The following is a 12,710-nucleotide window of genomic DNA, read 5'->3' as shown; positions in this document are numbered from 1 at the left end:
CTGGATTCTAGTTAAGGTCTCCACATTTAGGATCATAAGATGGAGTTGGAAACCAAAAGGACCTTAGAGGTCATCTAAAATCTTCATTTTATAGATGGGAATACCAAAACTGAGAGAAATTTAGTGACCTGACCAGAGTCACACTTTGTAAAATCATAAAAGTCACACTTTTAGGAAAATGGCAAAGATGAGATTTGAACTTGGGTCTTATGACTCCAAATTCAGTACCCTTTCCACCACAATAACTCTCACTAGCAATGTGACCTTGTGCAAGTCATTTCATCTCAAAGTCTCATTTTCTTCATCCAGCTGTAACATGACCCAGCACCCCAAGGTCTGAACTTATCCATGCTAGGTAAGGGGCTCTGATCTTAAAGCAGGAGTATGGAATGTCCCTCAAAAGAATTTTAAGACTTTCTTTTCTTTGACTCATTTTACCCCGAGCCAGAAAAGGGCAAATCCAAGCATTTTCTCTAGGAATCTCAGGATATATGTGGGGTCTAAGTCTCCACCAATATGACCTAAAGGACCCTGGCTCCCATGGAAGTACCACCCTCCACCCCCAGTGCTAATTGGAGGAAAAAGTGTTGTAACACTGTAATAGCCATTTAAATGGAGAGATCTTTCTCATTCATTAATAGGCCCATGAGACCTACTTAAATCACCTGATAGCCTAAATCACATGTGGTGGGAGGAGCTTGTTGAACAGGTAGAACAGGAAGGGTGGAACAGAACTGGGAGGAAGTGAATGAGACCAGTCAGGGCAGAGAAAGAAGATGCAGCCCAGCCAGCAAGCACAGCAAGGCTCATGAGTGTTTGCCTGTGAGAAGGCATGGAGGGGGCAGAAGGGGAGGGGAGCCTGGGAATGCCTTTGTCCTCCACAGTGCTAATGTATTATTGATTTCTTGGCTACTATGACTGATTTGACTTTCTGGTGTTGGGATTTGGCTTGCTGGTGTCTGAATAAATGTTTTTCTTCTGTCTTCCATATGGAAGGTCTTTTATACTCTACAATTCAGAACTATGTCAGCATATTCATAGCCATCCTCAGTGCTGTGAATATTGCCTGAGCTATACAAACCCCCAAAACACTAAGCAAACAGTGTTATTATGCCTACAAAATAATCCACTGATAGAAAACTATGAACGTCACTAATATAAGACCCATACCACTTCTGCGTATTTAAGCAAATTTTACCCTTTGGAGGCACAACAAATCCCCTTTCTGTGTTTACTCTTTCCTTTCTCCAAAATATTTTTAGGCTCCAATTTCCAAAAGCTTGGCTAAGTGATTTTACGTGGCATTTCACAGCATGGTCAAGCAATAGCAAATAGCACCTTGTAGTTCACCTGCTGGTGGCTTTAAAAGAAATGAAAATATAAAATGATTACCTTTAGTCAGCTGAATGAGCATGGGACAAATGACTGTGCAACCTGAATGTGGCCCTGGCCCTCCCGTTCATCCATTGGCAAAGAACAGTAGTGTGTCCTTCAAAAGCAGTTCCCAGCTGCTTTTAGACCCTGAAGGCAGCCTCCTGCGTACCAGAAAACTGTGCTTGATCATTCTGGGGAGGTCAGAGAAAGATCATCAACAGTAACAAGTACAAAATGAGGGAAATTAAATAAACAGATATTAATTCATGTCCGTTTACACAAACAATAATAATAAAGCATTTTCTAAGCACTCACTAAAAGGGTCAGTATTTTATGTTGGGAAAAAAGAGAAAGGAAAGAGAAAATAATCATTGATTGGAGCTGACACTGAGCAAGACCTCTCCACCACCATATTAATACCCCATTATCTGCTTCATGTATCACAGATCTTGAGCTAGAAGAGATTTCAGAATCCTTCTAGTCCACCTTCCTCATTTTACAGGTGAAGGAACTGAGGTCCAGGGAGGTGAAGTGATTTGCCCAAGGTCATAGAGGTAATAAACATCAGCAGAAGGATTTGAACTCAAGTCTTCTGGATACAGAGACTAGGGCTATTTCCATCATAGCTTCCCTCCTCTGGAACTAAAATAAAATGGCTTCTTCTATTAATTACTTTTGCTTCCAAATAGTCCCTTTTCCTTATAATCTCATGGATTAACTCAGGAATAAATTCAAGAGCGGATAGAGGGCTGGCCTTAAAGGAAACATAGGTTTGTTCCAGTATGCTTTTAGCACATACCTACTGTGGGAGTGTGGGCAAATCATTTAACCCCTCAAGGCCCCCCCAGGCAATTCTCTAAGACTGAAAATTACATACTATCTCATCTGTGCTGCAGGTAAGCAAAGATCATTTCCACCATCATAATCATAAGTCCCAAAAGAAGAAAAAATTCAAAAATGTCATTAGTATGAAATGTTGTTTCAAGTAAGTTCAATAACAATGAGAGATCTGTGTGTATGTATATATGTATTTCGTATATGTGTGTATGTAGTATATTTATATATGTATATACACACACATATATGAAAATAACCCCAGATAGCAAAGATGCTAAATGATAGGAAAACTCATCGTTGAAGAAATTATGAAAAGGTACATACACCAATTCATGGCAGGTGTTGCTATGAATTGGTCTAACCATGCAGGGGAAAAAAGTGGAAGTTGAAAGAAAAATTCGTCATTCACACTTTGACCTCAGAACTATTGAGACTATATCCCAAAGAGGTTATTAACGTAAAAGAAAGACTTAGATGTACAAATATGTCCATAGCAGCACTATTTGTAATAACAAAAACCTGGGAACCAAATGTGTGCCAGACAATTGGGGAATGACTAAACCAATTAAAGCATATTCATATTATGGAAAATTACTGTAAGGAAAAGCAAATATGAAGAATTCAGACTCCTATGAAGAGATACAGAACTTGGAAATCAGAAGCCTAGAAAAATACCAAGACAGCACTAGAAAGTCCAGATGGAAGTGCAATAAAACTCAAGTCAATTAAAGCCCTCACCACCAAAATTAAAGGACATTTCTCTCCTTCCTGTTAATAATCAAAAAGTTGTTTCTCAGGCCATTTGTACTTTGGCTTCTTTGGAATTATCTGTGGTATCATAAGGGCAATAGACCATAGTGGACAAAGAGCTAGTCTAGGAGTCAAAAAGACCAGAGTTCAGTGCCCATTTCTGATACATCCTGGCTGCGTGACTGGATAAATCTTTTAATTTCTCAGTGCCCAAAGTAATTCCCTAAGACTAGAAAGCTGCACAGTAGGTGCTGATCTGCATTGCTAAAGAAATTTTCCTCACAGGAGATCCCTATCCAATAAAATCACAGGACTGATGAGAAAAAGAAAAGTCCCTTGTTTAGAACAAAAGTACATCAAAAAATTTATTTTAATAATAAAAATAAAGCAGATTCAAGTCCTGTCCCAACCTCTACCATATCCCAGATTTATACAATATCAATTTTTTATCCACAGTGTCATTATTATCATCTTTCCCCCTCATTTTGTCCAATTATTATCTATGTGTAAAAATTAGATGGGCTTGGGGTGGCTAGGTGACCCAATGGATAAAACACTGGCCATAGAGTCAGGAAGACTTGAGTTCAAATCTTGCCTTAGACACTTACTAGCTACGTGACCCTGGGAAAGACTTAATTCTGATTGTCCTGCTCCAAAAAAAATTTTTAATTAAAAAAAAAATGTGCAGGTTCTACAAGTCAATGAGTCTTTGCGTTCCTCTGATAATTCTGGGTAAAGAGTGTTCTGTGTTTTCTACTGGCCCCTGCAATTCTCATTTGGAAAGGTTTACCAGATTTTTCTAAATGCTGGCTCAATTCACGATCTCTTCCCTCAAAGTGTGATAGGAGAGAAAAAAAACAAAAGAAAAATCAGGAAGGTCTCAATTAAAAAAGGGAGTGAAGTTGAAAGCAGAATATGAATAGAAATCACAGGTACCCTATAGCACCTGTAAGGAAAGGAAGGAAAAGGAGAAGGGAATAAGCATTTATATGACACCCACTATGTGCTGGGCCCCATGCTAAGCACTTAACAGAGATCATTTCACTTGAATCTCACAACAATCCTGCAAAGTAAGTGCTCTTATTATCCCCATTTTACAGTTGAGGAAACAGACAAACAAAGGTTAAATGACCTGTCAGGGTCACATAGCTATTAAGTATCTGAGGCTGGATTTGAATTTAGGTCTTCCTGACTCCTGGCCCTGCCCTCTGTGCACTGTGCCATCAGTGACAGCTGCCTCTGGTGTCTACAAAATTCACATTGGTGGGGGCCTTTTCTTGTCTTTCAGCTGTCCCCTAGAAATGGCCAGTTCCTTTCCCTGCTAGCTTTACTACAGCCTTCTGGCTTTACTACAATCTCGTGGTCTTTACTGCATGCCCTAAGATAGTAAAATCATGATCCTGCCATGCCAGAACACTGACAGGAGCCAGGAAAGGTGCTCTGACTTCAAGGATTCCTTCTCTGTAAGCAACGCAGAAAATCTAAGTGGTTTGTGATGGAGACTGCCAGGCAGTGGAGCTTAGAGGTCTGTGGCCAACCTGGCAGCAGCCTCTGGATGCCTGGGTCAGGGCCAGAAAAGCATCCCCTGTTCCCTCTCTTTCACATCAAGCTTGGGGCCTGCAAGCCCACTTTCTAGATGAGAGGGCCAAGTACATTTAAATGTCTCCTCGGTCAGGAACAGGAAAGCTAAGCATTATAGCAAATGGACCTACATAACCATTCTTCTGAGGGAAATTACTATTGATCCCACAGCTCTCCCTCCATGCTGTTTCATAGGAACAGCCAACTACCAATCTGTGTGCCAGCCAGGCTCAAACATAGCTCTGCTGTTTCTGAAACAGATGGCCAGATCAACACCCTCTGGCTGCCAATCCCTCCCTAGGAAGTGAGGAGCTCAAACAGAGATTTGCGTCATGCCTGCTTCCTATTCCTCATGGGCTTCTGGGTCAGAGGTTACACAAACCACGTACAATGAAAATTTATGCAGAATGACCAGTTTCCCAAGTCCCAAATGACGGTCCATATTCTAAGAAGTTATCAATAAATGAAATTTCCATATGATTAAAGCAGGCAATCTGCCCATTGAAGTCCCCTGAATCTGGATTTGTCCTATATCTCCTGCTTCCTATGAAAGCAGTCAAGTGATCTACCAGATAGTGCTGGGTCTAGAGTAAGGAAGACCTAGTTCAAATTCAGCATCAGACAATTACCAGCTATGTAAGTAACCCTGCACAAGTTACCTAACCTCTGTTGGCTTCTAAACGTCATCTACCTCCAGGGTTGTTATGAGGACCGAGTGAGATCATATTTATAAAGCACTTAGCACAGTGCCTGAAACATAGTAGGCATAGAACATATTATATACATGTAATATAAATGCTTATTGGCTCCCTCCGTCCCTATACTAACTTTGAGCCCTAATTCATTCTTCTTCAATTCAGTTCTGTGCCAGGTACTGAGCACAGAAAGACAGAAATGAAACAGTTCCTATCCCTCAGTAGAATGAAGTTTCTAAGAGGAAACTACCCACACAGATATATACACATATATTATTTGTAACCATCATCTGCAATAATACACAGGTATGATATCTGTAATAATCACTTGTAATAATACACAAGTGTATTTGTAAAATGCTCAGCACAGTGCCTGGCACATAGTAGGTGCTATATAAATATGCTTATCATTATTATTATATAAATTCTATTTGGGAAAACCAGTCATACAGATAAATTGATCCAAAATAAATACAAGGCAAGAGGCATCAAAAAGGTGTCATAGAGCAAACTAAACACACTTTTGAAGGTGTCTAGAAGGCAGAGATGAGGAGAAGGAGAACATAATGTCACGGCAGGCAGCCTGCAAAGAGGGACGAAATTGGGAGAAGTCACTGTGTGCAAGGAGCCCAGTTTGGCTGCAACACAGCATGAGTAAAGGGGAGCAATATGAAATAAGTCTGGACACCGGGGACAGATCAGGAAGGTCTCAATCTATAATAGAAGCATAGGTTTGAGGGAGAAACGTGCAGGGAGTGGGAGATGCACTTTGCAGTAAGGAGCAGTACCAGTTTCCACAAGTATCCATAATGGCCACCTCTTTGTGACCCCATTTGGGATTTTCTTGGCAAAGATGCTGGAGTGGTTTGTCATTTCCTTCTCCAGTTCATTTTACAGATGAAGAAACGGAGGCAGACAGGGTTAAGTGACTTGCCCAGGGTCACACAGCTAGCAAGTGTCTGAGACTGGATTTGAACTCAAGAAGATGAGTCTTTCTGAGTCTATGCTCTATCCACTGTGCCACCTAGCAGCCCTAGCCTTCCTGTCAGAGTCTCCTATATCCTGGGTCATCTCCAGTCCTCCTGATGAATATCTGGTCACTGGATTCAGATGGCTCCGGAGGAGAAGTGAAGCTGATAACCTTGCACAGCCCTCCCTCACTTGAAACAAAGTCAAGTGCAAGTCATGTCATCATTTCTCTGATGGCATGGTCTTCTTCGGTAATGAAGGATGAACACAATTATGTACATAAAACACATTTATGGAATTTCCTCTGAGCTTCCCACCCCACTCCTCAACTTACATCTACATTCATAGGTTTACACTCCAAGGGTGGCTGTTCCTGTTGGATTTTAGACCCTTTGGATCTGGGCTCCTATGGTTCAGGGGCTTCTACCTCTGTGCATCCTCTTAACATTTAGCTAGTAGCATAACAAAGGTATTTACTAAGGTGGCATATGGGGCACCTAGGTGACCCAAGGGATAGAGCACTGGGCTTAGAATCAGGAAGAGTCATCTTCCCAAGGACAAATCCAGCCTCAGACCCTTACTACCTGTGTGATCCTGAGCAAGTCACTTAACCCTGTTTGCCTCAGTTTCCCCATCTGTAAAATGAGCTGGAGAAGGAAATGGTAAACCACTCCAGAGTCTCTGCCAAGAAAATCCCAAAATGGGGTCATGGAGAGACTGAAACAACTGAACAATGACAAGATGACATCTTAAAAACAGTAACTATAAAACATGTCCCCCACAAATCTGGGTCACATACTCCCACAAATACACACAGCATCCATAAGAAGAGTGGGCACAGAGTACAGTAGCAATGTGGCCAAGGCAACTCACAACTGTGATACTACAGGGATTTCCCTGTCCTTTCTTTTCTTGTGCTGTCTCTCACTGATTCCATCAGAGAATAAAGTCTCTATTGGATAAGTTGATCTGCTAGGCTGTCAGGGTCTGCTCCTCACAAGACACAGCAATTCTCACCCATCCACAGTCAGACCTCTTCTTCTTGCCTGGTCTCATGCCTCACCGCTGCTTCTGTCCTCAGGTGACTGACTCTGTATCCATGTCTATGTGGAGTGTGTCTCTCCTCCCTCTTGAATTCTTTCAAACTGATTCTCCAACTGCTTGATGGGATATTTCCTTCGAGGTGAGGAGTTCTGCTACTACATGCTATGGTTTATTTGGAAAGGATGCAGACAAAGCAAGGCAGTCCCCAACCCGTTCAGAGCCACATATTCCACAAAGTGCTCCTAGCCACAAATATGAGGACCCACTATTTAAAAGTCTCCAAGGTATGGCTAGTTTTCAGTCCAGCCAAATCTGTTACCCCTTCATTCAATCAGAGAAAAGTATTCATCCTCCAAAGAGAAATAACAGGGAGCGAACCCATTAACCCATTAACACCTCATCATCTATGATTACAACATGTGACTACATCCATTAAGCTGGGGAAGAGGGAATACTTAACACTCCTCTGGTTCTATGAGGATGAGCTCACTGGCCCACCATCACTATGACACATTGTTTATTGAATAATGAGGACGGGTTTGCTGACATTCATAAAGCCCATTCCAGCTCTAATTGTTAGGAGATTCTTTCTTCTGTTAAGCCAAAATCTGGCTCCCTATAACTTCTACCCACTGATCATAATTTTCCCTCTGGAGCTCTAAAGAACAAAAAAGTCTATCTCATCTTCCGTATAAAAACCCTTCAAAAAAGATAAAGGTAACTATTATAGCTGCCCTTTGTTTTCTCTTCTAAAGGATTGGTATTCTCATTTCTTACCAGTGATGGACGCTTCAGTAATTTCTGTCTCATTTGCTCACCCTCTTCTGAATGTAGTCCCTGTGTATAACTCACCTAAAACTGACCCCCATGCTCCAGATGTGCTCAGACCAATGCAGAGTACAAGGTAACCATTACCTCTCTTGTTCTGGAAACAGACAGTCCTGTTCTCCCAGGAGCCACATCACACTGTTATTTCATATGGAGCTTACGACCAAAAGCAGACCTTTGTAAGACTGCTGCCTGTTAGGACCGCATTCTGGGACAAGAGAATGGAGACTTTCCTCAGTGAGAAGCCAGACTGGCCACGTCCGATGTATCCTTTTGGCCTGTAGGGCCAGGGCCTTTCCAATTAAAGCTAATCCACCAAACCAGTGTGCAATAATTGGCTAAATGGCTAACTAGCAGTATGAAGAAAACATATCTACGGGGTACAGAAAAATAAAAATATTTCAGAGAGGCATTTTTCTCAGAATAAGATGATAAAGGGGATGGTTTCAGAAAAACCTAGGGAGATTAATATGAACTGATGCAAAATGAAGGAAGAAGTACCCAGAACACTGTACACAGTAACAGCACCCTTGTAATGATGATCAGCTGTGAAAGACTTAGCTACTCTGATCAAGACGATGATCCAAGACAACTCCAAAGGACCCATGATGAAGATGCTCTCCTCCCTCAGACAGACTGAAGGGATTGAAGAGTAGATTGAGGCATCTTTTCTTTCACTTTGTTTATTCCCTTTTTTTTTTTTGCAACAAGACTAAAATGGAAATGTTTTACATGACTTCATATGTATAAATAGATATTGTATTATTTGCCTTCTCAGTGAGGGGAGGTACAGGTTGGAAGGAGAAAATTCAGAATTGGAAAGGAAAATTAAAAAAAGAATAAGTATGAGAAAATGTCAGATTATTTTGCATAAAGAAGGGCATTCAGACATTTAATTCCATTTGACAAGACATTCATTAAGACTACATTGTGCAAAATACCATGCTAGGTGTTTAGGAATAAAATAAAAGAATGGAATGGCCCCTACCTTTAAGGAGCTTATATACTACTAGCAGGATAGAACATATGGGCAGTTAAGGAAACACAAAGTATATGCAAAACAATATTAAGTGATTTTAAGAGGCCAGCAGTGCAAGGAACTGAGGACTGGGCCCCTGCAGGAGGCGGTGCATGAACTGGCTCTGAAGGATGCTCGAGACTGTAAGAGGTGGAGGTGAGAAGGGAATGCATTCCAAACATAAGAAACCACTTGTGCTTTTGCACAGAGCTGAAAGGCATGTCAGCACAATTCAAAGTGTCTCTCTGGACTGTTCAGGAGTGGCTTTCCTTCTTGTTAAGGCACTCTCCTGCACCCCATAGGAAACCTATCATCTGGTGAGAGAATCTGCTAGACCAGAACAAGGCTAAGATTGTACTTTCTGCTCCAAACCACCTTCTTCTTTATGTCAAATATCACATACAGTTCAAGCTAATGACCTGTACTGCCCCTGCCTTTGGGGAAAAAAAAAAGCCTTCACCTTAAAGTCTGTCTTTTGGCTAGAAGCAGACATTCCTCAAGGGAGTGTGAAGTGAGGCCCTGCCTATACCATTTCTTTTGTTTTCAAAACATTTTCTCTTTGATTTTTTTTCTTCCTACCTGGTTTCTAGTTCCATGCTTTCTCACTGTAATCTAAACCCTCTTCCTCCACCAAAATGTGGCTCCTTACCCCTTCATGAGGCATCTATGAAAACCCATTCTATTTAGGCTTCAATTCAATTAAAAAATCTGTGGGTTTGACATTCTGCTCTTACACACATGTACGCAGCTCCCACTGTGAGGAGCATGTGCATATCTATGAAAGAAATCTGGCCTCAAGACTGACTTTCCAAACCAGTCAAGGGAGCTTTGTTTGCAGAGACAGCCTGAACCAATACTGAGGGGTCCCAGAAGACACAGGTCTCACTGACTGCCTAGAAAGAGAGGACTCTAGGAATGGCTGAAAGAATAAATATAAATTAAGATGAGAGCCAGCTGCCAAAATAGCCCAACTGGTGCCTTTGCACCAACCACTAAGGGTCCAGCCCCTCCAGAAATGGGAATCAATTTTCAGAAGCAATGCAGTGTTGCAAGAAATCAGCAGAAAGCTCTACTTGGTGACTCCATGCATCACTGATTTTATGACACTGGTGTATTGACGTGCCAAATCCAGAAAGAAGCAAAGTCATGGGATACTGGGCATCTCTTCCTAAAAATGTTGTGTACAGTGGTGTAAAAGACACTAGACTAGGAGTCAGAAGACCTAGGGTCTAGTCCTAGCTCTATCACAGAAGGCTATGAGAACTAGGATATCAATGAACTTCTCTAAACCTTCACTTCTTCTTCTGTAAAATGGGCATAATATCATAATGCCTACTTCCTAGTGTTCTAGTAATGATAATGAGATGTAAATGCATATAATCTCTTTGCAAAGAATAAAATTACAGGCAAAAGGTATTACCATTATTCATTGTTCAATAGTAGGTTTATTTACACTGTGCTACAAAAAGAAAAGTTTGATCTAGGTATATGAATCCTTTCCATATGACACAATGACAAAACCCCTAAATTTGAAGCCACAGTATTTGGTTTCAGTCTCATCTCTGTTACCAACTAGGTGGTACAGTGGTTGGAGTGTTGGACCTAAAGTTAGGAAGACCCAACTACAGATGTGTACTCTGGGCAAATTACTTAACCTTTCTGATATGGCTTCCTAATGCTGCTCGCAGAGGCATAAGAGTTGAGCCCAAGGAAATGGTGACCCCAGAAACATATCTGGGACAGAGAGTAGACATATGTTCTATTCCAATGTCCCTCGACTTTCTCCCCAGCACCCATTTCCCCCAGCATCAGCTCTCTTTCCTCTACCCAGAATGTTTTCGAATCTCTGTTCCATCACTAGTGATCCCTGGGACTAATGATGGAAGGCCCTGAAACTCTGACCTGGTCATTGGACATATAGGAATGAGTAGACATTAAATTCTGAAGATCATATGTTCCAGAGCTGTAAGAGACTTCAGATATCACCTAGTTTAGGGGTTCTATACCTGGGATCTATGAACTAGTATTTTTAAATATTTTACTAGCAGCATTTTAATTGAATTGATATTTTTAGTAATCATATGTTTTATTTTATGCATTTAAAAACATTACTCTGAAAAGGTCTATACATTTCATCAGACTGACAAAGAAATCTTTATAATCATACAAAAAAAATTAATTCCTGATCTAATCCAAACCTTTCTTTTATAGATGAGGAAAATGGGCCCATAGAAACTGAGTGACTTTAAATTCAAAAAACTTTATTAAACATACAGTATGTTCAGTCCTGTGGTTTCTGCCTTCAAGACTGGGAATAGGGTAGAATTTACCCACATAGATAATGAGAATAAGGATGTGAAACCATAGCCTTTGGCCCTATATTCCACCATGCTATTTGTGTCTATTATACCATTAAAAACAAATTTTCCAGACTGAAATGGTTTTTTTGTTTATTTTTGGCAGCTGGTACTCTTTGGGTTTAGGGGTTGTTTTAAAAAATCTAGGAATTGCTAAAAATTTCTCTAACCCTAAGATAAGTCATCAGTCCTTATGCCTGGCTCTCTAAAGTTGCTTAAGAAAGTCATAAAACTCTGAATGTACACTACAAATGTATGTTCTCTTAACTTGGCTGGATCCGTACTTATTCTGTTGACTCCTTATCAAATTCCCCACAGCAGTTCTTGACTCTTGACTCTCAGCTGAAGCCCCCAATCCCACCACCGCCCTCTCATTTCCCAAATGATCTTACCTTTCACTTCCCTTAGAACAACAATGATGATGTCTGGTATGAATTCCCTGTAATGTTAAGCCAACTTGAAGACCTTTCCTACCCCTTAACAGGCCCATGTGACCTGCTTTGGGCTCTGGCCCTGCCCACAACCTGAGTCACATGGAGCTGAGGGTAGGAGGAGCTTGCCAAATGAGTGGAGCAGAAAGGGTCGAGCTGAGAGAGAGCAGGCAGAGCAGAACAGAGCAGCTAGTATGAGTGAGAGGGAGTGATTTTGCCTAAGGGAGCTTGCTTGTGGGAAGGGGTTGTGCTCCCTGCATTGATAATGTGTATAGATTTCTTTGTTACTATGATGGATTTGGTTTTCTGATATCTGAATAAATATTTTGGTTTTATTTTTGAGGAAGAGAGTTTATATTTTGCAAATTTACCCTGGAAATATGCATGCATATCCATAGTAGTTGCTGTGGGTATCACAACGGCTTTAAATTCCCTCAGCTTCTCTCTTCTACACATCAAAATCTTTCTGTATATGCACCCTTCTAAACATGTTTCTGAAAAAGTGACATCTCTTTCTTTCTAGGGTTAATTTATCCTTCCAGTTGTATTAACTCTTTAATTTCATCCCTTCTACCTTCTTCAGTACCTCTTTTGAAAAGTTATCCTGGGGGCGGAGCCTAGATGGCAGAGTAGGAAGATAGACCTGCTCTAGCTCTCCCCTGCCATAGCCCATAAAATACCTGTAAAAAATTACTCTACACAAATTCTAGAGCAGCAGAAGCCACAAAATGACAGAGTAAAAGAGATTTCCAGCCAAAGATAGCCTGGAAGGCTGACAGGAAAGGTCTATCACACTGAGCTCAGAGTGGAGCACATCCCAGTCTTG

The 12,710-nt window shown here is 41.0% G+C and overlaps 1 long non-coding RNA gene across 1 annotated transcript in view; it reads right to left on the bottom strand.

Moving 5' to 3' along the window:
• LOC140503109 (uncharacterized) overlaps positions 1 to 12,710 on the bottom strand; it is a 46,665-nt gene that overhangs the window by 29,100 nt on the left and 4,855 nt on the right. The window contains exon 3 of the long non-coding RNA XR_011966703.1: positions 1,393 to 1,565. This is a non-coding gene — a long non-coding RNA (uncharacterized lncRNA). The remainder of the gene's footprint in view (positions 1 to 1,392; positions 1,566 to 12,710) is intronic.

Source organism: Notamacropus eugenii, chromosome 5, assembly GCF_028372415.1.
Source record: "Notamacropus eugenii isolate mMacEug1 chromosome 5, mMacEug1.pri_v2, whole genome shotgun sequence".
Classification (NCBI taxonomy): Eukaryota; Metazoa; Chordata; class Mammalia; order Diprotodontia; family Macropodidae; genus Notamacropus; species Notamacropus eugenii.
This window is presented reverse-complemented; position numbering and strand designations above follow the sequence as displayed.